Source organism: Eupeodes corollae, chromosome 1, assembly GCF_945859685.1.
Source record: "Eupeodes corollae chromosome 1, idEupCoro1.1, whole genome shotgun sequence".
Lineage (NCBI taxonomy): Eukaryota > Metazoa > Arthropoda > Insecta > Diptera > Syrphidae > Eupeodes > Eupeodes corollae.
The window spans coordinates 122,976,864-123,001,732 of record NC_079147.1 but is presented as its reverse complement, the minus strand read 5'-3'; the positions used below and the strand labels follow the sequence as shown (position 1 = coordinate 123,001,732).

Here is a 24,869-nt window from a genome sequence, read left to right as displayed (position 1 = left end):
TCGTGTTGCAGCTGATGAACCCGAAGGTTGTGCGTACTATTTACATTTGGCGACGAGGTAAGACAAAAACAAACACAAAACAAAAAAAGAAGAGAGAAAGAAAAACGAAATTGAGTAAACGTACATATTTACAGTTGTCTACAGGTCGAAACAAGTTAAAAGAACAGTAAAGCATTAAATTGCGTAGCGAAAAAAAAACAACAAAACAAAATAAACAAGTAGAAATATCCAAATTTGTAGCATTGATTTGAGGAACTGGGAAAGGTTTTAATAAATTGTAACTTGTAAGCCTTTAATTGCGGGAAATAAAATAAGAAAAAGGTATAATTTGGAAAAAGTATTAATTTATAATTTTTAAAACAGTTTCAAGCATTAAAATGAGAACAAAAATAAAGAAAGAACAGGCTAAAATTATTGGAAAAAAGAGGTATGAGTGATATTCTATACATAGAAAGAATTTGCATTCAATTGCGTTGAGTATCCACAGAAAGGAATTCAATTGCCATTTTGGACAATCATTTGGGAGCAATGAGCACATCTGGAATCACTCCTCTCTTGTGTGTGGTAATAGAGAAGTCTCTCATCAGGTCGGAAACTACTACATCTGGGTGGCCCTCAATTGCAAGAGGTTATTTTCAATCTACCAGGAGCGCTCTTTGAAGAAGCAGAGGGGGTTGGAAATAACATTGTTAAAGTGTTGATTGAAAAACTGAACAATTATTTTTCGTCAAAAAGAAATGCTATTTTTGAACGACCATTGTTTCGTTGTTTAAGGCCAGACAGGGATGAAAATTTTGACAAGTTCGTATTAAAACTGAGAAATGAAGCTTCCAAATGTGACTTCGGTAAAACAAAAGACTAAATTTTTGAAATAAACTTAAAGGATAAGATTATAGACGTATGCGCGGGTAATGACCTAAAAAAGATTATTAGAGAAAGAACGATCTTTGCAAGAGGTTTTGGATTTGTGTCATGCGTACGAACAAGTTAAATGTGAAACTGAGGGTATGGTTCCTTCTACGTCAATGAATGCAATTATAAACAAGATCAATTCAAAGATTCGCTTCGTCGAGAAATTTAATGACGAAGTTATGGAAAATAATTCTGGGGATTTTGTAGAGCACGGTTGCTTTAATGTCTCAGAAAGCGACCACATCGCGTCGGATTTTGTAGGATCTTCAGATGATTTGATCAAGTGTCGGATTGGGGGATCTTTTATCATGATGATTATAGGCTCGGGTTCTCGATTCAACCTTTTGAGTGAGAAAGATTGTGAAACATTAAATGTTCACGCAAAGTCGGAAAATAAGTTCAGAGCGTACGCTGGTCAAGATTTACTCAAATTAAAGAAGCAATAGATTTAGACATAATTGAACCAATTATTTTTTAAAGAAAACGCTGACATGAGGCGAGCCAACGCCGCGATTTTAAGAGTAAACTATCCTTTGCCAACTTCCGATTCATTCATGACAAAACTTAAGGGAGCAAAGACCTTTTCAAGGTTGGACATGAAAAATGCCTTCCACCAATGTGAATTAGATGAAAAGAGTCGTGATATAACAGGTTTCTTAACGTCTGGTGGAATATATACATAGGTACAAGCGATTATTCTTCGGAGTAAATGCAGCCCCAGAATTTCAAAGAGAAATGGAAACATTTTTAGCGCCGTGAAAGAACGTACTTATTTTCATAGATGATGTTGTTGTCTTTGGATTGTCAGAGGAAGAACATGGTCCTTGAGATCTTTAAAGCCAATGATGTCCTATTAAACGAAGATAAATGTCACTGGAAAGCTAAGAAAATTAGGTTTTTGGGACATATTTCGACTCCCGAGGGCATTTCACCAGATCCCGATAAGATAGACACCGTCTTAGGTTTCAGAGCTCCGATAAGCAAAGAAGAGACCAGGAGTTTTTTGGGTCTGGTGACGTTACCTGGGGAAATTTATCCCAGATCTAAGTGATCTTTCTGAACCTTTGAGATGTTAAATTAAAACCGAAGCAAAATTTATATGGGGACCCAAGCAACATGATGTGTTTCAAAAACTGAAAACACAATTGGCGAAAATTCCAACAGAAAATTGCAAGAGAATTCGATTCATAGCTGTCTTGTATTGGTGTGGGGAGTAGAGAGGTTTTACTATTACTTAGCTGGTATTGAGTTCAAACTTGTTACGGACCATAAGCCTCTTGAAACCATGGTCAAACCGTCATCTAAGCCCCCAGCTCGTATTGATCTTTGGGTTTTTCGTTTACAGTCCTTCAACTTTCGAATCATATACCAACAACGAAAAAACAACATTCCAGATCCGAAATAAAATTCCATCTATACAAGACGTTCCTGATGATGTTCTAGATTCGGAAGCAAGGGATCTAGACTCTATTAATAAAGAAAAGGGTAAGCAGAGGGCTGATATGGGAAGGGTAGTGACGTTGTTGTTAAGAGCAACGATCGTACATTCAGAAGAAACGTTAGTCACTTAAAGAAGATTCTATTATCGGATATAGAAGAAAGTTCAGTTCCTATAGCACATGTTGAGCCATCTGCTGCTGCAGTTGTTTCACCAGAATCCACAGCCCTAAATAAGCAGCAGTGTTCTTCTTCGAAACAATTAGAACCTTCCTCAAACTTGAAGTTAGGGCTGGAGAAAAAAGGAGGGATGTTGAGACCTGTTAATGATAACGATGCAATTGAGAGTTAATCTCTTCATTCGTGTTGCAGCTGCCGAACCCGAAGGTGGTGTCTACTACAGGTACCATTGATCTCATTTTAAAATCTGGCATTACATATAAAAAAAAGATGAAAAATGTCGAAAACTGATTACATAGCTCAGAACCTCTCTCTTTGTTAAAATTCATAATTTGTATGTATTCATTATGTTGTTGTTAATTATTCTATTTTATTTTATTTGTGAATTAAATTTCTTTTATCAAAATTTGAATTTTCGTCAAAAGATTTTCGAAATGCCACGTTTTTGTGATGCGAGATTTTTAAGAAAAAGCGAGATTTCCTTACAAGAGATTTCAGTTTGCGGCCAATTTCGTTCCCATTTCATACATAAATTTTTTTGAGAAAAAAAAGTTTAAGTACCCATTTATTTTTCTCTAAAAATGTATTTTTCTATTTTCCGGGCGGAAATTCATTTTTCTCAACAGCTGATACTTGTATGTTTAAAAGTGAAACGTATTGTTCCACTGATTTGTGTTCCAATTTCACACAACTCCAATGACACATTTCTGAAACATTTTTCGGTGGTTTTCAATCAGGATTTTTTTTTTCAATGACAGCAATTTTGAATGACGTGCCAAAAAAATTCCAATGTTTGTTTCCAATGATAATTAATGACCAATGATAGCTATAGCTGGCGCATGAATGTTTAAATTAGGGAACAGTTTTTAGCCACCGATGATATTTGCTAATGAATGCAAGAATAGATTTAGAGATAATTGATAATATATCGGCTCTAAGGGGGCTTACTACCATCACAATGGTGTGTATTTGTGGGTCGATTTGAGGAAATGTGTGTTGTGTGTGGTGTCCGAAACGGAGCGAGTAAGACTCACAAGTTTTTTGATTTTTAGTGTAAGTTTCTCGTTAGCAGGTTGAGAGCGGGAAAGAGCGAAACTTGATAATTCAGTGAAGGAGACTTTAACCACTCTATCTAATCTTAAAACATATTAATGAATATTTTAAAAGAATTTACCTGACTTGCGTCTTAAAAATAGATATGTTTTGTATGAACCATTCAAGAAAAAGTGGAACAAATTTCCCGTTTGGTCACTACTTCTACTAAAAAAATTTATTTTGAACTCGAGGTAACGATCAATTTCGAAAATATATGAATGTGATTTTAAAAAATACTGTTAAGCTTCAATTAATAACTTTGTATTTTCAGTTCTTTTATTTTGTTTATTTATTTATTTATTTATTTACATCTACAAGCAATTTACAGCTAACAGATTACGACTAAAGAATTCTTACAATAATGACAATAATTGATGTTTTTTATAACGATATCTATATACAGTATTAAAAAATAAATAAAAGCAAAACACTTTCCTTAAAACAATTTCTCGAACTACTTAAGTCAACATAATGGCTAACTTTATTGAAATTAATGATAGCTCTAGAGACTGGCTCATTAAAACCATAATTTGTTCTGTGAAACTGTTCATAAAGCAAATCTACTGATCTAAAGGATCTTAGCGGCGCGTAGATAGGTATTATCGAAAGAAGTTGAGGGCATTTTACATGATAGCATAACACATCCCTCACAAGCATTACATCATGAATTTTTCGTCTTGATTCAAGAGACTTAATACCCAACAAAATACGTCTGGCTCTGTAATCTGGTGAAAAATTCAAATTCATTTTATAAAATATAAATTTTGTAAAACGCCTTTGGACTTTTTCAATTCGATCAGAATAAGTGCTAAAAGTTGGGTTCCATATAACAACTGCATATTCTAATACAGACCTAACAAGAGATGTATAAAGCGAAAATAAAGCAAAAGGGTCACTAAAATCAACACAATTTCGCTTAATAAAGCCAACAAGTGAATTAGCTCTGCTGACAATATAGTCAATATGACTTTTAAAAGAAAAATTTGAACTTAGAATTATGCCAAGGTCTTTGATTTTAACCACTCGAGAAAGTGTATTAGCCTCTATTAAATAATTAAAATGAATAGATGTTTTAGATTTGAAGAATGTGATCACATTACATTTTTTTATGTTTAGATTTAAACTGTTAGCAGTACACCAATTCGCAATTAGGTTAATATCAGATTGTAAGAGGTGGCAATCTTCAACACATTTGATCTTCAAAAATAATTTCAAGTCGTCAGCATATAAAAGACACTTAGAGAATTTTACAGTTGACGCAATGTCATTAATAAAAATATTAAAGAGCAGAGGACCCAAATGACTACCCTGAGGGACGCCAGAAGTGCATGAAATAGATTTTGAAAGAGAGCTATCAATGATAACTTTTTGCGACCTACCCGTTAGGTAAGATGAAATTCAACTTAAAAACTTAGAATGGAAACCAAAGATTTCCAGTTTTTGCACCAGAATGTTATGATTCACAGAATCAAAAGCTTTGCTAAAATCTGTATAAATCGCATCTACCTGATACTTATCTTCAATGGAATCTATAATATATCTTGAAAATAGTACCATATTGGTTGTAGTGGATCGCCCAGATATAAAACCATGTTGGAATTCAGATATAGATTCCTTGGTTCAGAATTCAATTTTGTTTTTTACAATACTTTAAAACAATTTAGGTATTGCTGAGAGCTTAGAAATACCTCTATAATTTTCTATCATATTCTTAGATCCAGATTTATGAATTGGAACTAGATATGAAGTTTTCCATGTATTGAGAAAGACTCCTTCGGATAGGGACTTATTAAAAATACAAACAAGAGGAATACAAAGTGCTGAAGCACAACGTTTGAGAAATATAGCAGGGATGCCATCAGCTCCAGAATCAAATTTTGGTTTTAATGCTTTAAGTCCTGATAGCACTTCAGAACTCAAATCAAATCAAATGGGGTGGCGCAACAGTCCGTTGTGAACCAGGGCCTAGTGACTTACAACTCTCAACCATTCCTGTGTGCGAGTAATGTTGTCAGGAATGGAGGGGACCTACAATTTTTATGCCGAATCCGAACGGCTAGTTTGAGAAAGCACTTTTTCATGACAAGAATTACTCTTGAAGGATTTGTCAATTCCTCGCAAGAGGCAGTACCCGCGAAAATAATTTTTTTTAAATTAAGGTGGCACAGGCAGGGATTGAACCCAAGACCCCTTGCATACTAACCATCATGCCACGGGTACTACTAGCACTTCAGAACTACTTAGCTTTAAATAACCAATATCAACCTTACTTGGTATATTGGGAAAACAAAAATGATTGATAATATCAGGAGTTGAGTATACCGATTGGAAAAAGTTTGCAAAAAATTCAAGAATAGAATCAATATTTGACCCTTCGGTATCCTTATAGGACCTATTTTTGGGAAATCCATTTGATTTCCTTTTCGTGTTGACAAACGACCAGAATGAGTTACAATCTTTCTTAATATTACTCTCTATATTCATGATGTAACTCTTGTGAAGGAACTTATAAAGTGTGAGAAAATCTTTACGTATTTTACTAAAATAAGCATAATTTAACTCACTTTTTGATTGCTTGTATTTGTTTAAAGCTTTACGTTTAGCGTTTCTTAGGTTAGATAATTGCTTATTGTACCACGGAAGTTTTGGATGTGTATTTGATTTTGAATTACGAGCACAAGGTATAAATTTAGAAAAACCTTCACATATTATAGAAGAAAAGCGGAGATACGTTTTTTCGACATTTAAATTTAAAAATTCATTGGACCAATTAAACTTAATTAGAAAATTATTCAATTCAATAAAATTTGCCTTCTTGATGTTAAAACTTGTTGAATGATAATTAGAAACTGGATTAGAAAAAATATACATTTCAATTTCAATAAATAATTCTTCATGATGTATAGATTTATTTAAGAGAGAAAAAGGAACATTTGAAACTCTAGAACTTAAGAGATCATTACATATAAAGACCAAGTCTAATATTTTATTTAAAGAATTATAAATTCCATTAATTTGAATAAGATTTAATGCATAAAGAGAATCAATAAAAATAAATTTATAATCTTTTATGAAATTACTAGCTATTAACATTTTATCACAATCAGACCAATTCCATTCTATATTTGATAGATTAAAATCGCCGAGAACACATACCTTATCAAATTCTGAGCAGTTATTATTAATATATTCTATATTCATAACATGTTTTTCATAAATATCTAAATTACTTCTTGGAGCAATATAACTAACTATAAAGTAAAAAGAAATATTTTGAGTTGTATATAAATTAATTGAAATACAAATTTGTTCCAAATTAGATTGAGGCAAAGTAACTTCTTTACAAGTAAATGAAGAACGGACAGCAACAATTATTCCACCTCCACGCTCTGTTGCAGACTTACATCTGTCAAGTCTGTAGACGTTGAATAGACGAGAATCAAACAGCTCAGATGAAGATATATCGGAATGCAACCACGTTTCAACAATAATAATTATATCATAATCCATGTGACTGGAGTTATTGAACAGATTTGATACTTTTGTTCGAATGCCACTAGCATTTAGGGATGAGCATGATGGATAAAGAATAAGGCTTGAGGACATCAGTGAGTCCTCAGATCTTGCTAGTTTTTTGGCTTGAACGAGAAAGGGCGAATCTTGACACCATTTGGCCAAAAAGTGTCGACATAGATTTTCTTAGATGATTCAAATGGAATACCAATCTTGAAATTAACAAAATTCAGCTTTCGTTCGTCGTTCAATTTGACTAATTTATTGCATAAAATCTCAGTTGGTTCAATTTCAAGATTGTTGGATATATATTTAATAATCCCTTCGGTGTTAGTTTTGGGATGAAAACTTCCAATATGGAACCATTTCAAATTTTTGGCTATCTTAAGATAATTGCATTGCAATTTGGTGCCAACTATAACCTTATTAGCAACGATATTATAAGTTTTTGACGTACCTTGCTGGCTAGCACCATTTATACCATCAACATCAACTTGTGGGCGTTCGGAAACATCTGATTTTGTTCGAAGAATATCGACATTAAGAACATCTTCATCAACAGCAGCACCAACAGCAACATTATCATCAGCAGGCAAATTACCAGCAGAAATTTTACCAACAGCATCAGCAGGAGCATCAGCATCAACTTCACCATTAAGAGTAGAAGCGAAATCAGTGTTAACAGAAACAACACGTTCAGTCACTATGACACCTGTGAACTTAGCAGCACTACTATCATCAACACCGGGTAATAAACTCCCTTCTAACAACTTCCCATCATCATTATTGTCTGCAGAACTATCAACAGGCGCGGGACCCTTAGCATCAGCTTCACCTTTTTTTCAGGTCTTTGAGAGCGAGTAGTTTGTCTAACGTTTCTACTCACATTAAGAGAATTCAGAATTGTTTTCATTTTCTTTAGACCGATTTTCGTAGTTTTCACTGCACAGAGAAATATTAGAATTCAGCGCACATAAATTATCATTAAGAAAAGAGTTAATGTGATTCAATGCATTGGAATGGAGAAATGTTTTTGCAATTATTGCATTTAAAAAGAATATTATCATTGGCAACAATCAATAAGCATTCATTTTTTTTTTCTATAAAAAAAAAAACTTTAAAGGCTGTTTTTCCCTGATTCAACGTTAATAGAGACAAAGAGGAACAGAAACTGTATTTTTGGTTTCGATGATCTTTTGGTCCCGATGTTACCATATTTCAGTTGATATTGTTCAAGCGTTGTAGGTATGTTATGCTATTTATGCTATTTATTATTGATTACAAATTTGTTCACGTTATATTTTACTATGTTGAAAATACATTTAAGAAAGTAAGAAAAGATAAGTTATTTGCAAGACATTTGATTATATGGATTCCTAGATTAAATAAGGTAACAAATTATTTATATGGCCTCCAACACTTAAAGGTTTTTAAGGCAATGTTCCACTTAAATAATTACATTTAACTTTATAAAATAAAATAATACCTTACATTTTTATTTTGTATCTTAATATATTATATAATATGTATTATTATTATTATTTTTTCCAATAATTGAATGAAATGTGAAAAATAGATAAATAAAAGGATATATGCATATATTTATAATATTAATAAATAAATTTACAATAACTTCAAAATTCTTAAACAATTATTTGAATATTTATTTATTTGAAACAGAAACAATAGAATTCGAAAGGATAATTAATACTAATTTTAATAATGATTTAAATTGTATCAAACAGTTATATGACTTTCAAAAATTCTAAAATGTTCTTTATATCAGTAGGTACTTATTTCTGAGATAATATTAAAACATTCCGAAAAAATATGTTTAATAGAAAGTATATTATTACATAAGCAATGTACTGGTTCAGTTCTATTGATTAAAAATTATGAGTCAGGTTGGGTATGGATTCTTATGGTAACACTGATGCAAATGTACGTGCGCCCGCCGCCGGCCGCTCAGTCGTTCGGGTTGTATGGGAGAGCGGAAAATAGTTTGTTTAATCTGAACGGTTCAACGTATTTAAATGAAATTTGGCAGACATGTATAAATTAGTTTTATACATATTTGGTCAAAATTTGGTTTAGAAAAAATAATTAGAAACAAAGTTATTAACATTTTTCTAAAATTTAAGGGTTATGATGTTTGCATGGGAGAGCGGAAAAAAGTCTGTACAATCTAAACTATTAAACGGATTTTAATGAAATTTAACACACATGATAAGATTAGTGTTATACATGATTGGTCAAAATTTGGTTAAGATAAAATTATTAGAAAAAAAGTTGTTGACATCTTTATAAAATTTGAGAGTTTTGACGTTATATTTAAATAAAAGTTTGTTTTTAGTAAAATATTAAGTTTTTATTTTGAATATAATATTATTACTAATTTTGTGTATTATACAATTAAATAAATAATAATGGTAAATAGTAATAATAATAATAAATAAATAAAGCTTTCTGATGGTGCTGCATAGTTTATCTCTTCCAATTTCGTTATACCTTTAAGCACAGCATTCGTCAAAACTCTTTCGTGGTCTTCCTATATTAGTTGACGTTTCGGGCAATACAGTGTAATTTTTTTTCAAAATAAACTGTGTTCCATAGACTTAAAAAATGGGATATAAATCGTTTCTTTAATTCTGACAGCACAGTTTCTATAAAACTCAGAAATTAAGTTGGGGTATTCCCTTACGAAATATGGTAGAAGATTTTGAACATCACGACCATTAGTGATAAGTTCACTACACAACACCGAATAAGGAATTTGGATTGAATTCATTTTAATATATTGAATTCCCTTTACATGTTTGTTATTATATTTCACTTCACTTTCTCTTGTTGGTTGATCAAAGAGTAAGCATTTTTCTTTAAAACCTTGCACAAATGCTCAGTAACTCAATACTGACGTTTTTTTTCATTAATCACTTATATATATAAATTTAAGTAAGAGATTTTATTCTAATAATCCAGGTAATAAAAAATTACGCAATACACAAAAAAAAAAACAAAGCAATAAAACTTTAAAAATAACACCTTTTTTATTTCTACCTTCGTACTTTTAGTGAAAAATAAAAAAAAAATCGGGACTATCCCTTATCCTTTTCTTTATTTTGTATTAAGCTCTTTCATATAATTTAAAATATCATAAAACTATATTGTTTTTAGTGTGTTGTTTTCAAGAAAATCGAGTTCAAAGTTGAAAAATTTTCCAGGCAGAAATAAATGGTTTCGCAAACATCGAAATTCTTACACCTGGTTTAATGTATTAATTTTTTTTTACTTTTAAAATAAAGTTTGAAATTTTTTCTTAAAATAATGGGTTTAACCAGTTCATTCTGACTATTAATACGGAGGAAATTAAACCTTTTGGTAAACACCACCGTTAAAACGGAGTTTTTTGAAATTCGATTCAATGAAACATTTTTGATCATAACTTCCACATCTGCACGTATATGCAGCTGATTTTGTCTATGCTTTAACATGAATGTATGGAGCATATGCTGGCATACTTACTTTCTTGATATCTTTTGTTTAGAAAAAACTCATTTTTTCCTAGTACTTAAGCTTCAGACTACTTATAGAAGGTATCTTTTATAAATAATCAATACTTTTATTTTATCAAAAATAGACCAATTAAATGATTTAAGAAGCTAGAGAATTTATTTAAAGGAACTTCGGTAATTATAACTCAAATAATTTTTTGAAAATACGGTTCGCGATTTGAGTAAAATTATTTTTCAACTTTGAGGGCTTTTAAGTCAGAACATACCATATATATATTAAAAAATACTTTTAAATCATACGCTCGGGTTATCTAAGAGTACTTTTATGTTTAAGTTTAAAAGGATAAATATGACTTTTTTCCGCTCTTGCACCACTGTGCGCCGACTGTGTGCGTATGAGGCTTAGTATTGGTTGTCTTCCTTATTTTTATTCTTCGTATGCATATATTGAACGCATGTGGGTAAGTGAAATAAAAGATGTGTTGTCTTTTCTGTTGAGTTGTAACTAACTCATTTTATTCAAATATTCAACTTAATGCTATTTTAGGTTGCAAATCAAATAATTGATTTGATTGCATTTTTATTATTGTTCAATATAATTAAAGGAAGTGGAAAAGGGAAATTAGTAACATATTACGAGTATATGAATACCTCATTTAATTATTATTAACTTTTCCCTCAATTAATTTTGAACGTCCTCGTTAATCATTTTTAAAACTTGCATTTTTATAAGGTCTGTATATAATGGTAGTTCCATATGATCTGAGTTGCTTCTAAATGTAACTATTTTTGGTTTAATTTTTGTATATGTATAGTAGAACAAAAATGAGTATGGTGAGTATTCCTGTGATTGCGTAACACATTCACTTACTAGTCTCTAAGGTAAAGTTAAATTCCTTAATTTTTTGGTTGTTGATAAAATGTAACTTTTGCAAGTAGGATAAGCGACGTTCAAAACTGTCTTCTTCTGGGCTGGAAGGTGAATCACATCGGTTGGCTAGTTTGTTCGATATTCCCTTCCATTTATTTTATGTTTTCGTTGTAAGCGACTTCGTTCCAAACTGTCTTCTTTGTTCGATATTCCTTTCCATTTATTTTAATTTTGTAATCGAAGGTTATTAAAAAGGTACCATTAAGTTAAATGGGCTGTCCTTTGACATCAATTGTTATATTTTCGTCGCTAGAGATAATAATTCTATCAGCAACTGCTTCAATTTTTAAGAGGTGATCGGTTTGAGTAGTTGGACATTGTGTTGTGTGATTATTAAGGAGCTGGGAAAGGCAAGGATTTTGGTGATTACAGTAGGATTATAATGGAGCTTTTCTACATGAACTTAGGGGATATTCTATCTTATTACAATTTGCGGATATATTAGAACTTAAATCTAAAATTTTGTTATTGTGAACAACTAGAGCAATTTCGAATAATTTACAAATTTCTTGTATTTCTTGTATTTCAATTAAGTAAACTAAGGTTTCATTTTGATAGTATATTTTAACATCCGCGACATTTAATAGGATGATTAATTCAGTAATAACATTTTCTCTTAATTTAATGTATTCCATTCCTCCTATATTTAAAGTGAGAGGATTAACAATATTATTTTTTTCTAATATTAAAGAGTAAACATCCGTGTTTAAACTATTTATTACAATTCTGTTTTTTCTAGACATGACAGAAGTCAACTTTTCATAGTCACCGGTCGGGTTTATTGATATCATTTATATCAAAATTAATTATTTTATCTGTTATTTCATCTAATCTATTCCGTATTTAATGGTGTTTATATCAATCTGTCTGTTATTGGATCTAGTCAACTCTTCTTCTTGCATTTTTAATATTTCCATATCTTCGTGATCGGGAGTACCTGTGATAAACTTTATTGCAGAGCCTATGAAATCCATGAATCGTTTGTTTCTAATTGGGGATTTCAGCAGTTGGAGCAAACGCTCTATTTCATGTATTTATATCCTGCAGCAGTACTTCCTTACATCTTTCATCGTTTAGTTTATTTAACACATTGCTATTATCAGATATGATGGTTTCGATAAGCGGAAAATTGGTTACATGCTTCAAATAAAAATATTCTTCGTAAATAGCAACGTCGCCTGCTGGTATTGGAATAAATAGGGCAGAAAAATAGTCTGTTATCCTGGTAGATACTAGCCATATTAGGGTAAATATGAAAGTAGAGTATTACCTCAATTTATTTTTGTGAGCTTGCCTTCCGTCAATTACAACATCTGTGCCTAGATCTGCCTGAACTGTTTTTTGATTATATAGTTTAGCTAATTTATTTTCTATTCTCTCATTCGTTTTTAAAGAAAAGGTATATTTTTCTCCTGGTTGGAATTCTTTGGGCTTGTTATTATAATTAAATTTAAGGTGTTTATTCTGTTTGGTTTTGAGTTTTGTGGTACCCGTGGCATGATGGTTAGTGCGGTGGACTGTAGTCGTTCTTTGACTTTCAGAGAGATAACAAGTGTTTCAGCAGTTAATTTTTAATTAAATCAAGTGCATTTGTAGTGTTTGGCAGTTAAGTAGACAGTTTGCCACTGTTCAAAACAACAAATCGGTAGCCCAGTGGAGGTGGCGTCTGCATACAAGCCGTTCTTTGACTGCCAGCGAGTGAAGAAGTGTGCATTAATCTTTTTTCAATTTGCAATTTAAACTTAAAAAGTGTTGAGCATTTGCTAAGTTGGCATTGTGCCGCAGTTTTTATTAACTAATCGGTAGCCTAGTGGTGGTGGCGTCCGAAGGGAGGGGTAAAGGGGGCTTTGCCACTGAAAGTGACTTCTCAGACTAAGCTGAGTCTAAGAAAACGGAATACATTTCCGAAGGTGGAGAAGGGAACTACAGGTCTCCGAATAATAGGTATTCAATCCTATCAGAGCCAGAGCCAGTGCCGTCAACAAAGAAGGTGTTAGAGGGAGAGGTGGACCTCCAAAAAGAAAGAAAACTGGTGGAGGCCCTGCAAGCCAAACAGGCTGCCATCAGCCAGTTATTCCAACGAGGTCCTATACAACGGGGCTCGAATCAACAGAATTGACAATTTCGTTATAAAACTTGTTCGAGTTCACATTGCCAGAGCTATGTTTTCGACCAACAATTTAATTTTCGGGGCTTTCTATCCGAACGACAAGTATTTTGAAAGTGCACGCTTGAGCGGGTTCATTCCACCAGAGGCATTCCTCTTTTTAGACAAATGCGGTCTGATACTGGATAGATTGGCAGTTCCGTTAATCTACCACGTCAGACGAAGAACCGTGGATAGGCGACTCCTGTACAATCGGGACGTCATGGCACAAGGCGGAGCAGAGCTCCTTCGGTTCAGTAGGGCTGTGTCCGAACGGGACCGAACTGATAGGGTGAAGCAGGAGAACCAGTTTTGGTGGCTTCAATCGGCACTTGATATTGGGTAGTCGGGATGGGGCCTTGGCCGGCTTACATACTTGTTTTATAGTTTTAGGGTTTAGTTTTAAGTAGAATAGGCATGGTGGCACGAAAAAAAAAATTAAAAAAAAAAAAAACAAAAAACAGAAAATAAAAAAAAAAATTAAAAATAAAAAAAAAAAAAAAAACATTAAAAAACATTAAAAATAAATAAAAATAAAAAAAAAAAAACGATATATGAAAAACAAAAATGTTAAATAGTTAGATTTGCTGCTGTGGTTGTTCTAGTTTTAAGTAGTTTGTAGGTAGAATAGGTAGTTTAAGTTAGCTTTAAGTTTTATATTAAGGACCTTATTTTAAGTAGTTTTTAAGAAAAAATAAAAAAGGGCCTTGATATTAGTTTTTTCTCTGATTGACGTTTTGGCTGTCAAAAATAAAACAAGTCAAATTTCACGGTCTTTAAATTTTTATTTATAATTAGAGTATAAAATTAATTTTTTAAACTAAATTCTATAAAATAAAATAATTTAAAAGAAACGTCATCGATTGCAAATAGTGTTTCCATCAATATCAATCAAATATTGCATTTAATTTTGAAAAAAAAACTATGAAAATATTCTTTAACCCTGCAAATGGTAGGTGAAGGCAAGAACAAAAGAAATCTAATCGAAACGTCACCTAAAGCTCAAAGAACCACGAACAAAAACAACTGCAAGATGTCTGTTTCTTCCATGTCGGTAGCCGAACTTGAAGAATTGATCACTGGCATACTGGACAGAAGAATCTGCGAGCTCCCAACTAAAGCAGATACAGACCGAATATTTAGTCAAGTAGAAAGTCTCAAAGCACAAAACGATACGATAACAATAGAATTGCAGCAGATAAAATCGAAAAACGAGTTTCTTGAACGACGAATTGAACATCTCGAAAAACAATCGAAAGCAAAAAATATTATCTTCTCTATGCCCAACAACATTGGCGATAATTTAGAAGAAGCAGCTCAACACTATTCTAAACAACTTCTGGATCAGAGTGATGCTGTACTTGAGGATATCACTGAGCTTCCGGCCAAGGGAAATCAGAAAATTGTACTCGTGCAAACTAAAAGCCGAAAAATATCTGCACAAATGCTAAAAAACGCGAGTAAATTGAAAGGTTCGGGAGTCTTTGTAAACCCGGATTACACAAAGGAGGAGCAAAAAAGAAGACGAAAATTGCTACAGATAAGGTACGCGATCAAACAAAAACATCCAAAAGCAACTCCTTTGATTAGAGGATTAAAACTACACATAAACAACAAAATATTCTATGCAACAAACGATGGTCAAATTCTATGCGACAACGGAAACGATGGTATGAAATTACTTCACGAAATGTTTGGAGAACTTATTATTACAAACGAACAAACAACAAAACAAGTAAACATATCAACGTCAAACTCATCAACAACGAGGTCATCAGAAGCTGTCAAAACACCGATGTCCATGAAGCCATCTGGTAGTAAACATGGGAAATACCAAGCTAAATGAAAAAGTGTTGCCGTCTGCCTTAATGCAAGTATTAAAAACATTAAAAATAATACCTTTTTAAAAAAGAAAAAAAAATTATCTGAATTTAAAAATATTAGTATATTAGCATATAACATTAAGTTACATTGGGTGTCTGCTTCACGTGTCTCTAACTTTGGAAGAGCCAGCGAGGGGTTTTTGTACGGGTTTAAGGAAAATAAAATAAACGGTAACTTCATAGAATTGGATGAATATGTTTATCTTAAGCTAAATTACTGCAACGTAAACTATAACATTCTTCCAATGTACATTAATTGCAACAATTGGATGCACGACTTTGAAATAATAAACAACTTCTTGAACATCACTAACATAGAAAATATAATGCTTATTGGGGATATGAACGCTCGCATAGGGACATTACAGACAAAAACCGTATGGACTAAACCTTTTACTAACGAATCTTTATTCCTTGAAAAAAGATCTTCGTTGGATACAGTAGTTAACAAAAATGGACAACTTTTTCTAGAAATGTGTCAAATAAATAATCTATTCATCCTAAACGGATCCACTAAACAAGATTGTCATGGTGCATATACATTTATAGGAGGGCCAGGAAAATCTGTAGCCGATTTTTGTGCAATATCTGAAGGATGGAAAAAGCTTGTCGAATCATTCAGTGTTGAGTCGCAAACTTTTGCTGATCATATGCCCCTAAAAGTAATTTGTCATCTCAGTCATGAGCAGGAAAACTCTACTCTTAATCTTCCTCCGAAGTTAGTCTGGAAAGATAGTTATAGAGAAACATACCAAACTAAAGTTAACCACGCACTTCTACACTCAAGCCCTCTTACTGTGTGCCCTTCAAATGCAGAAGCAAAAATTAGTCATATGTATAAATGTATAGAAAAGGCAACTCAAAGGAAAAATACTTCTAAAAATCCCACCTACAAACAGAAATGGTTTGATAACGAGTGTTTCAAAGCCAGATGTTTATCTTTTGAATTGTTACGAAAAATTAAATCATCTCCCGATTTAAACGAAACAATCACAAAAAATTATTTAACAGCAAATAAAAATTACAAGAACTTGTGTAAGTCGAAAAGAGAAGCTTATTTTCGATCTGTTGCAGTAGGGCTTTCGAACACCAATAACAGCAAACAGTTTTGGTACAGAATCAATCAACTGAGAGAGCCAAATTTGATATGTGGAATTAAACTGCATGTCTCTGATCTGGCAGATTATTTCAAACTTCTGTTGAATCCACAACCAACAACACATAACTTTTTGTTCGCAGAACCCCTTATTTACAATGAGAGCTTAGATCGTGAAATATCAATGAGCGAATTAAGTACGGCATTATTAAAAGCAGCAAATAATAAAGCACCAGGCCCAGACAGAATTTCAAACGAATTTTATAAAAACGCACCTACCGATTTCCAGATTAGAATGTTAGAGATGTTTAACTACATTTATGAGACGGGAGATATTCCACAATCTTTTAAGGATTCGATTGTATATCCCATATTCAAAAAAGGTGATCCCAATCTGGCAAGTAATTACAGGGGCATATCTTTTATGAACGCTATAGCAAAGATTTTCACCTCTATCTTGCTTGAACGAATACATTCATGGATTAACATAAATGAAATTCTTAGCGAGTACCAATCTGGTTTTCGTAAAGGTTATTCCACAACTGATAATATTTTTGTTCTAACATCTGTTTCACAATACTTTTTGAGACAGAAAAGAAAATTGTACATCTTTTTTGTTGATTTCAAGGCAGCATTTGACTCGATAGATCGAAATGCTTTATTTTATAAGCTTTCGCAAAAGGGAATGTCAACAAAGCTAATAAAGATCCTTAGAAATATGTATACAAATACACGTCAGTCAGTATGGAATGGAAAAAGTATGTCGGATTGGTTTGAAACAAAATCTGGGGTGAAACAGGGATGTCTGCTTAGTCCTGTTTTGTTCTCAATCTTTAAAGACGACATTACGTTGCAACTACCTGCTGGTGTACGAATCGCTGACCTGACAATAAAAGTTTTACTCTATGCAGACGATATTCTGCTTTTAGCAGAATCTCCTCAAAGCCTACAGCTCATTGTCAACAGGCTCTCAGATTATTGTAAAACATGGAACCTTACAGTAAATCTTGAAAAATCAAAAATATTAATTGTTCAAAACAGACAAACTAAACTAGAAAGGAATGAAAAATGGTTTTTTGAAGGTCAAGTGATAGAGACTGTTACAGAATACAAATATCTAGGGATCCTAATCAAGCCAAACATACAACGGGGCTCGAATCAATAGAATTGACAATTTCGTGATAAAACTCGTTCGAGGTCACATTGCAAGAGCTATGTCTTTAATTTAATTTTCGGGGCGTTCTATCCGAACGACGAGTATTTTGAGAGTGCACGCTTGAGCGGCTTCATTCCTCCAGAGGCATTCCTCTTTTAAGATAGATGCGGTCTGATAGAGGATAGATTGGCAGTTCCGTTAATCTACCACGTCAGACGAAGAACCGTGGATAGGCGACTCCTGTACAATCGGGACGTCATGGCACAAGGCGGAGCAGAGCTCCTTCGGTTCAGTAGGGCTGTGTCCGAACGGGACCGAACTGATAGGGTGAAGCAGGAGAACCAGTTTTGGTGGCTTCAATCGGCACTTGATAGTGGGTAGTCGGGATGGGGTTTTAAGCCTTGGCCGGCTTACATACTTGTTTTATAGTTTTAGGGTTTAGTTTTAAGTAGAATAGGCATGGTGGCACACAAAAAAAAAACACAAACAAAAATAAAAATTAAAAAAAAAAACAAAAAAAAAACCTGGAATATAAAAACATAAAAAAATAAAAATTAAAAAAAAAATATATAAAAAAGACAATAAAATATAAAAACAAAAAACGTTAGATTTGCTGCTGTGGTTGTTCTAGTTTTAAGTAGTTTGTAGGTAGAATAGGTAGTTTAAGTTAGCTTTAAGTTTTATATTAAGGACCTTATTTTAAGTAGTTTTTAAGAAAAAATAAAAAAGGGCCTTGATATTAGTTTTTTCTCTGATTGACGTTTTGGCTGTCAAAAATAAAACAAGTCAAATTTCACGGTCTTTAAATTTTTATTTATAATTAGAGTATAAAATTAATTTTTTAAACTAAATTCTATAAAATAAAATAATTTAAAAGAAACGTCATCGATTGCAAATAGTGTTTCCATCAATATCAATCAAATATTGCATTTAATTTTGAAAAAAAAACTATGAAAATATTCTTTAACCCTGCAAATGGTAGGTGAAGGCAAGAACAAAAGAAATCTAATCGAAACGTCACCTAAAGCTCAAAGAACCACGAACAAAAACAACTGCAAGATGTCTGTTTCTTCCATGTCGGTAGCCGAACTTGAAGAATTGATCACTGGCATACTGGACAGAAGAATCTGCGAGCTCCCAACTAAAGCAGATACAGACCGAATATTTAGTCAAGTAGAAAGTCTCAAAGCACAAAACGATACGATAACAATAGAATTGCAGCAGATAAAATCGAAAAACGAGTTTCTTGAACGACGAATTGAACATCTCGAAAAACAATCGAAAGCAAAAAATATTATCTTCTCTATGCCCAACAACATTGGCGATAATTTAGAAGAAGCAGCTCAACACTATTCTAAACAACTTCTGGATCAGAGTGATGCTGTACTTGAGGATATCACTGAGCTTCCGGCCAAGGGAAATCAGAAAATTGTACTCGTGCAAACTAAAAGCCGAAAAATATCTGCACAAATGCTAAAAAACGCGAGTAAATTGAAAGGTTCGGGAGTCTTTGTAAACCCGGATTACACAAAGGAGGAGCAAAAAAGAAGACGAAAATTGCTACAGATAAGGTACGCGATCAAACAAAAACATCCAAAAGCAACTCCTTTGATTAGAGGATTAAAACTACACATAAACAACAAAATATTCTATGCAAAAAAACGATGGTCAAATTCTATGCGACAACGGAAACGATGGTATGAAATTACTTCACGAAATGTTTGGAGAACTTATTATTACAAACGAACAAACAACAAAACAAGTAAACATATCAACGTCAAACTCATCAACAACGAGGTCATCAGAAGCTGTCAAAACACCGATGTCCATGAAGCCATCTGGTAGTAAACATGGGAAATACCAAGCTAAATGAAAAAGTGTTGCCGTCTGCCTTAATGCAAGTATTAAAAACATTAAAAATAATACCTTTTTAAAAAAGAAAAAAAAATTATCTGAATTTAAAAATATTAGTATATTAGCATATAACATTAAGTTACATTGGGTGTCTGCTTCACGTGTCTCTAACTTTGGAAGAGCCAGCGGGGGGTTTTTGTACGGGTTTAAGGAAAATAAAATAAACGGTAACTTCATAGAATTGGATGAATATGTTTATCTTAAGCTAAATTACTGCAACGTAAACTATAACATTCTTCCAATGTACATTAATTGCAACAATTGGATGCACGACTTTGAAATAATAAACAACTTCTTGAACATCACTAACATAGAAAATATAATGCTTATTGGGGATATGAACGCTCGCATAGGGACATTACAGACAAAAACCGTATGGACTAAACCTTTTACTAACGAATCTTTATTCCTTGAAAAAAGATCTTCGTTGGATACAGTAGTTAACAAAAATGGACAACTTTTTCTAGAAATGTGTCAAATAAATGATCTATTCATCCTAAACGGATCCACTAAACAAGATTGTCATGGTGCATATACATTTATAGGAGGGCCAGGAAAATCTGTAGCCGATTTTTGTGCAATATCTGAAGGATGGAAAAAGCTTGTCGAATCATTCAGTGTTGAGTCGCAAACTTTTGCTGATCATATGCCCCTAAAAGTAATTTGTCATCTCAGTGATGAGCAGGAAAACTCTACTCTTAATCTTCCTCCGAAGTTAGTCTGGAAAGATAGTTATAGAGAAACATACCAAACTAAAGTTAACCACGCACTTCTACACTCAAGCCCTCTTACTGTGTGCCCTTCAAATGCAGAAGCAAAAATTAGTCATATGTATAAATGTATAGAAAAGGCAACTCAAAGGAAAAATACTTCTAAAAATCCCACCTACAAACAGAAATGGTTTGATAACGAGTGTTTCAAAGCCAGATGTTTATCTTTTGAATTGTTACGAAAAATTAAATCATCTCCCGATTTAAACGAAACAATCACAAAAAATTATTTAACAGCAAATAAAAATTACAAGAACTTGTGTAAGTCGAAAAGAGAAGCTTATTTTCGATCTGTTGCAGTAGGGCTTTCGAACACCAATAACAGCAAACAGTTTTGGTACAGAATCAATCAACTGAGAGAGCCAAATTTGATATGTGGAATTAAACTGCATGTCTCTGATCTGGCAGATTATTTCAAACTTCTGTTGAATCCACAACCAACAACACATAACTTTTTGTTCGCAGAACCCCTTATTTACAATGAGAGCTTAGATCGTGAAATATCAATGAGCGAATTAAGTACGGCATTATTAAAAGCAGCAAATAATAAAGCACCAGGCCCAGACAGAATTTCAAACGAATTTTATAAAAACGCACCTACCGATTTCCAGATTAGAATGTTAGAGATGTTTAACTACATTTATGAGACGGGAGATATTCCACAATCTTTTAAGGATTCGATTGTATATCCCATATTCAAAAAAGGTGATCCCAATCTGGCAAGTAATTACAGGGGCATATCTTTTATGAACGCTATAGCAAAGATTTTCACCTCTATCTTGCTTGAACGAATACATTCATGGATTAACATAAATGAAATTCTTAGCGAGTACCAATCTGGTTTTCGTAAAGGTTATTCCACAACTGATAATATTTTTGTTCTAACATCTGTTTCACAATACTTTTTGAGACAGAAAAGAAAATTGTACATCTTTTTTGTTGATTTCAAGGCAGCATTTGACTCGATAGATCGAAATGCTTTATTTTATAAGCTTTCGCAAAAGGGAATGTCAACAAAGCTAATAAAGATCCTTAGAAATATGTATACAAATACACGTCAGTCAGTATGGAATGGAAAAAGTATGTCGGATTGGTTTGAAACAAAATCTGGGGTGAAACAGGGATGTCTGCTTAGTCCTGTTTTGTTCTCAATCTTTAAAGACGACATTACGTTGCAACTACCTGCTGGTGTACGAATCGCTGACCTGACAATAAAAGTTTTACTCTATGCAGACGATATTCTGCTTTTAGCAGAATCTCCTCAAAGCCTACAGCTCATTGTCAACAGGCTCTCAGATTATTGTAAAACATGGAACCTTACAGTAAATCTTGAAAAATCAAAAATATTAATTGTTCAAAACAGACAAACTAAACTAGAAAGGAATGAAAAATGGTTTTTTGAAGGTCAAGTGATAGAGACTGTTACAGAATACAAATATCTAGGGATCCTAATCAAGCCAAACATACAACGGGGCTCGAATCAATAGAATTGACAATTTCGTGATAAAACTCGTTCGAGGTCACATTGCAAGAGCTATGTCTTTAATTTAATTTTCGGGGCGTTCTATCCGAACGACGAGTATTTTGAGAGTGCACGCTTGAGCGGCTTCATTCCTCCAGAGGCATTCCTCTTTTAAGATAGATGCGGTCTGATAGAGGATAGATTGGCAGTTCCGTTAATCTACCACGTCAGACGAAGAACCGTGGATAGGCGACTCCTGTACAATCGGGACGTCATGGCACAAGGCGGAGCAGAGCTCCTTCGGTTCAGTAGGGCTGTGTCCGAACGGGACCGAACTGATAGGGTGAAGCAGGAGAACCAGTTTTGGTGGCTTCAATCGGCACTTGATAGTGGGTAGTCGGGATGGGGTTTTAAGCCTTGGCCGGCTTACATACTTGTTTTATAGTTTTAGGGTTTAGTTTTAAGTAGAATAGGCATGGTGGCACACAAAAAAAAAACACAAACAAAAATAAAAATTAAAAAAAAAAACAAAAAAAAAACCTGGAATATAAAAACATAAAAAAATAAAAATTAAAAAAAAAAAATATAAAAAAGACAATAAAATATAAAAACAAAAAACGTTAGATTTGCTGCTGTGGTTGTTCTAGTTTTAAGTAGTTTGTAGGTAGAATAGGTAGTTTAAGTTAGCTTTAAGTTTTATATTAAGGACCTTATTTTAAGTAGTTTTTAAGAAAAAATAAAAAAGGGCCTTGATATTAGTTTTTTCTCTGATTGACGTTTTGGCTGTCAAAAATAAAACAAGTCAAATTTCACGGTCTTTAAATTTTTATTTATAATTAGAGTATAAAATTAATTTTTTAAACTAAATTCTATAAAATAAAATAATTTAAAAGAAACGTCATCGATTGCAAATAGTGTTTCCATCAATATCAATCAAATATTGCATTTAATTTTGAAAAAAAAACTATGAAAATATTCTTTAACCCTGCAAATGGTAGGTGAAGGCAAGAACAAAAGAAATCTAATCGAAACGTCACCTAAAGCTCAAAGAACCACGAACAAAAACAACTGCAAGATGTCTGTTTCTTCCATGTCGGTAGCCGAACTTGAAGAATTGATCACTGGCATACTGGACAGAAGAATCTGCGAGCTCCCAACTAAAGCAGATACAGACCGAATATTTAGTCAAGTAGAAAGTCTCAAAGCACAAAACGATACGATAACAATAGAATTGCAGCAGATAAAATCGAAAAACGAGTTTCTTGAACGACGAATTGAACATCTCGAAAAACAATCGAAAGCAAAAAATATTATCTTCTCTATGCCCAACAACATTGGCGATAATTTAGAAGAAGCAGCTCAACACTATTCTAAACAACTTCTGGATCAGAGTGATGCTGTACTTGAGGATATCACTGAGCTTCCGGCCAAGGGAAATCAGAAAATTGTACTCGTGCAAACTAAAAGCCGAAAAATATCTGCACAAATGCTAAAAAACGCGAGTAAATTGAAAGGTTCGGGAGTCTTTGTAAACCCGGATTACACAAAGGAGGAGCAAAAAAGAAGACGAAAATTGCTACAGATAAGGTACGCGATCAAACAAAAACATCCAAAAGCAACTCCTTTGATTAGAGGATTAAAACTACACATAAACAACAAAATATTCTATGCAACAAACGATGGTCAAATTCTATGCGACAACGGAAACGATGGTATGAAATTACTTCACGAAATGTTTGGAGAACTTATTATTACAAACGAACAAACAACAAAACAAGTAAACATATCAACGTCAAACTCATCAACAACGAGGTCATCAGAAGCTGTCAAAACACCGATGTCCATGAAGCCATCTGGTAGTAAACATGGGAAATACCAAGCTAAATGAAAAAGTGTTGCCGTCTGCCTTAATGCAAGTATTAAAAACATTAAAAATAATACCTTTTTAAAAAAGAAAAAAAAATTATCTGAATTTAAAAATATTAGTATATTAGCATATAACATTAAGTTACATTGGGTGTCTGCTTCACGTGTCTCTAACTTTGGAAGAGCCAGCGGGGGGTTTTTGTACGGGTTTAAGGAAAATAAAATAAACGGTAACTTCATAGAATTGGATGAATATGTTTATCTTAAGCTAAATTACTGCAACGTAAACTATAACATTCTTCCAATGTACATTAATTGCAACAATTGGATGCACGACTTTGAAATAATAAACAACTTCTTGAACATCACTAACATAGAAAATATAATGCTTATTGGGGATATGAACGCTCGCATAGGGACATTACAGACAAAAACCGTATGGACTAAACCTTTTACTAACGAATCTTTATTCCTTGAAAAAAGATCTTCGTTGGATACAGTAGTTAACAAAAATGGACAACTTTTTCTAGAAATGTGTCAAATAAATGATCTATTCATCCTAAACGGATCCACTAAACAAGATTGTCATGGTGCATATACATTTATAGGAGGGCCAGGAAAATCTGTAGCCGATTTTTGTGCAATATCTGAAGGATGGAAAAAGCTTGTCGAATCATTCAGTGTTGAGTCGCAAACTTTTGCTGATCATATGCCCCTAAAAGTAATTTGTCATCTCAGTGATGAGCAGGAAAACTCTACTCTTAATCTTCCTCCGAAGTTAGTCTGGAAAGATAGTTATAGAGAAACATACCAAACTAAAGTTAACCACGCACTTCTACACTCAAGCCCTCTTACTGTGTGCCCTTCAAATGCAGAAGCAAAAATTAGTCATATGTATAAATGTATAGAAAAGGCAACTCAAAGGAAAAATACTTCTAAAAATCCCACCTACAAACAGAAATGGTTTGATAACGAGTGTTTCAAAGCCAGATGTTT

The 24,869-nt window shown here is 33.1% G+C and overlaps 1 protein-coding gene across 9 annotated transcripts in view; it reads right to left on the bottom strand.

Moving 5' to 3' along the window:
• Window positions 1-24,869, bottom strand: part of LOC129942264 (afadin) — a 223,760-nt gene that overhangs the window by 20,496 nt on the left and 178,395 nt on the right. The gene's annotated exons all lie outside the window — the stretch shown is intronic.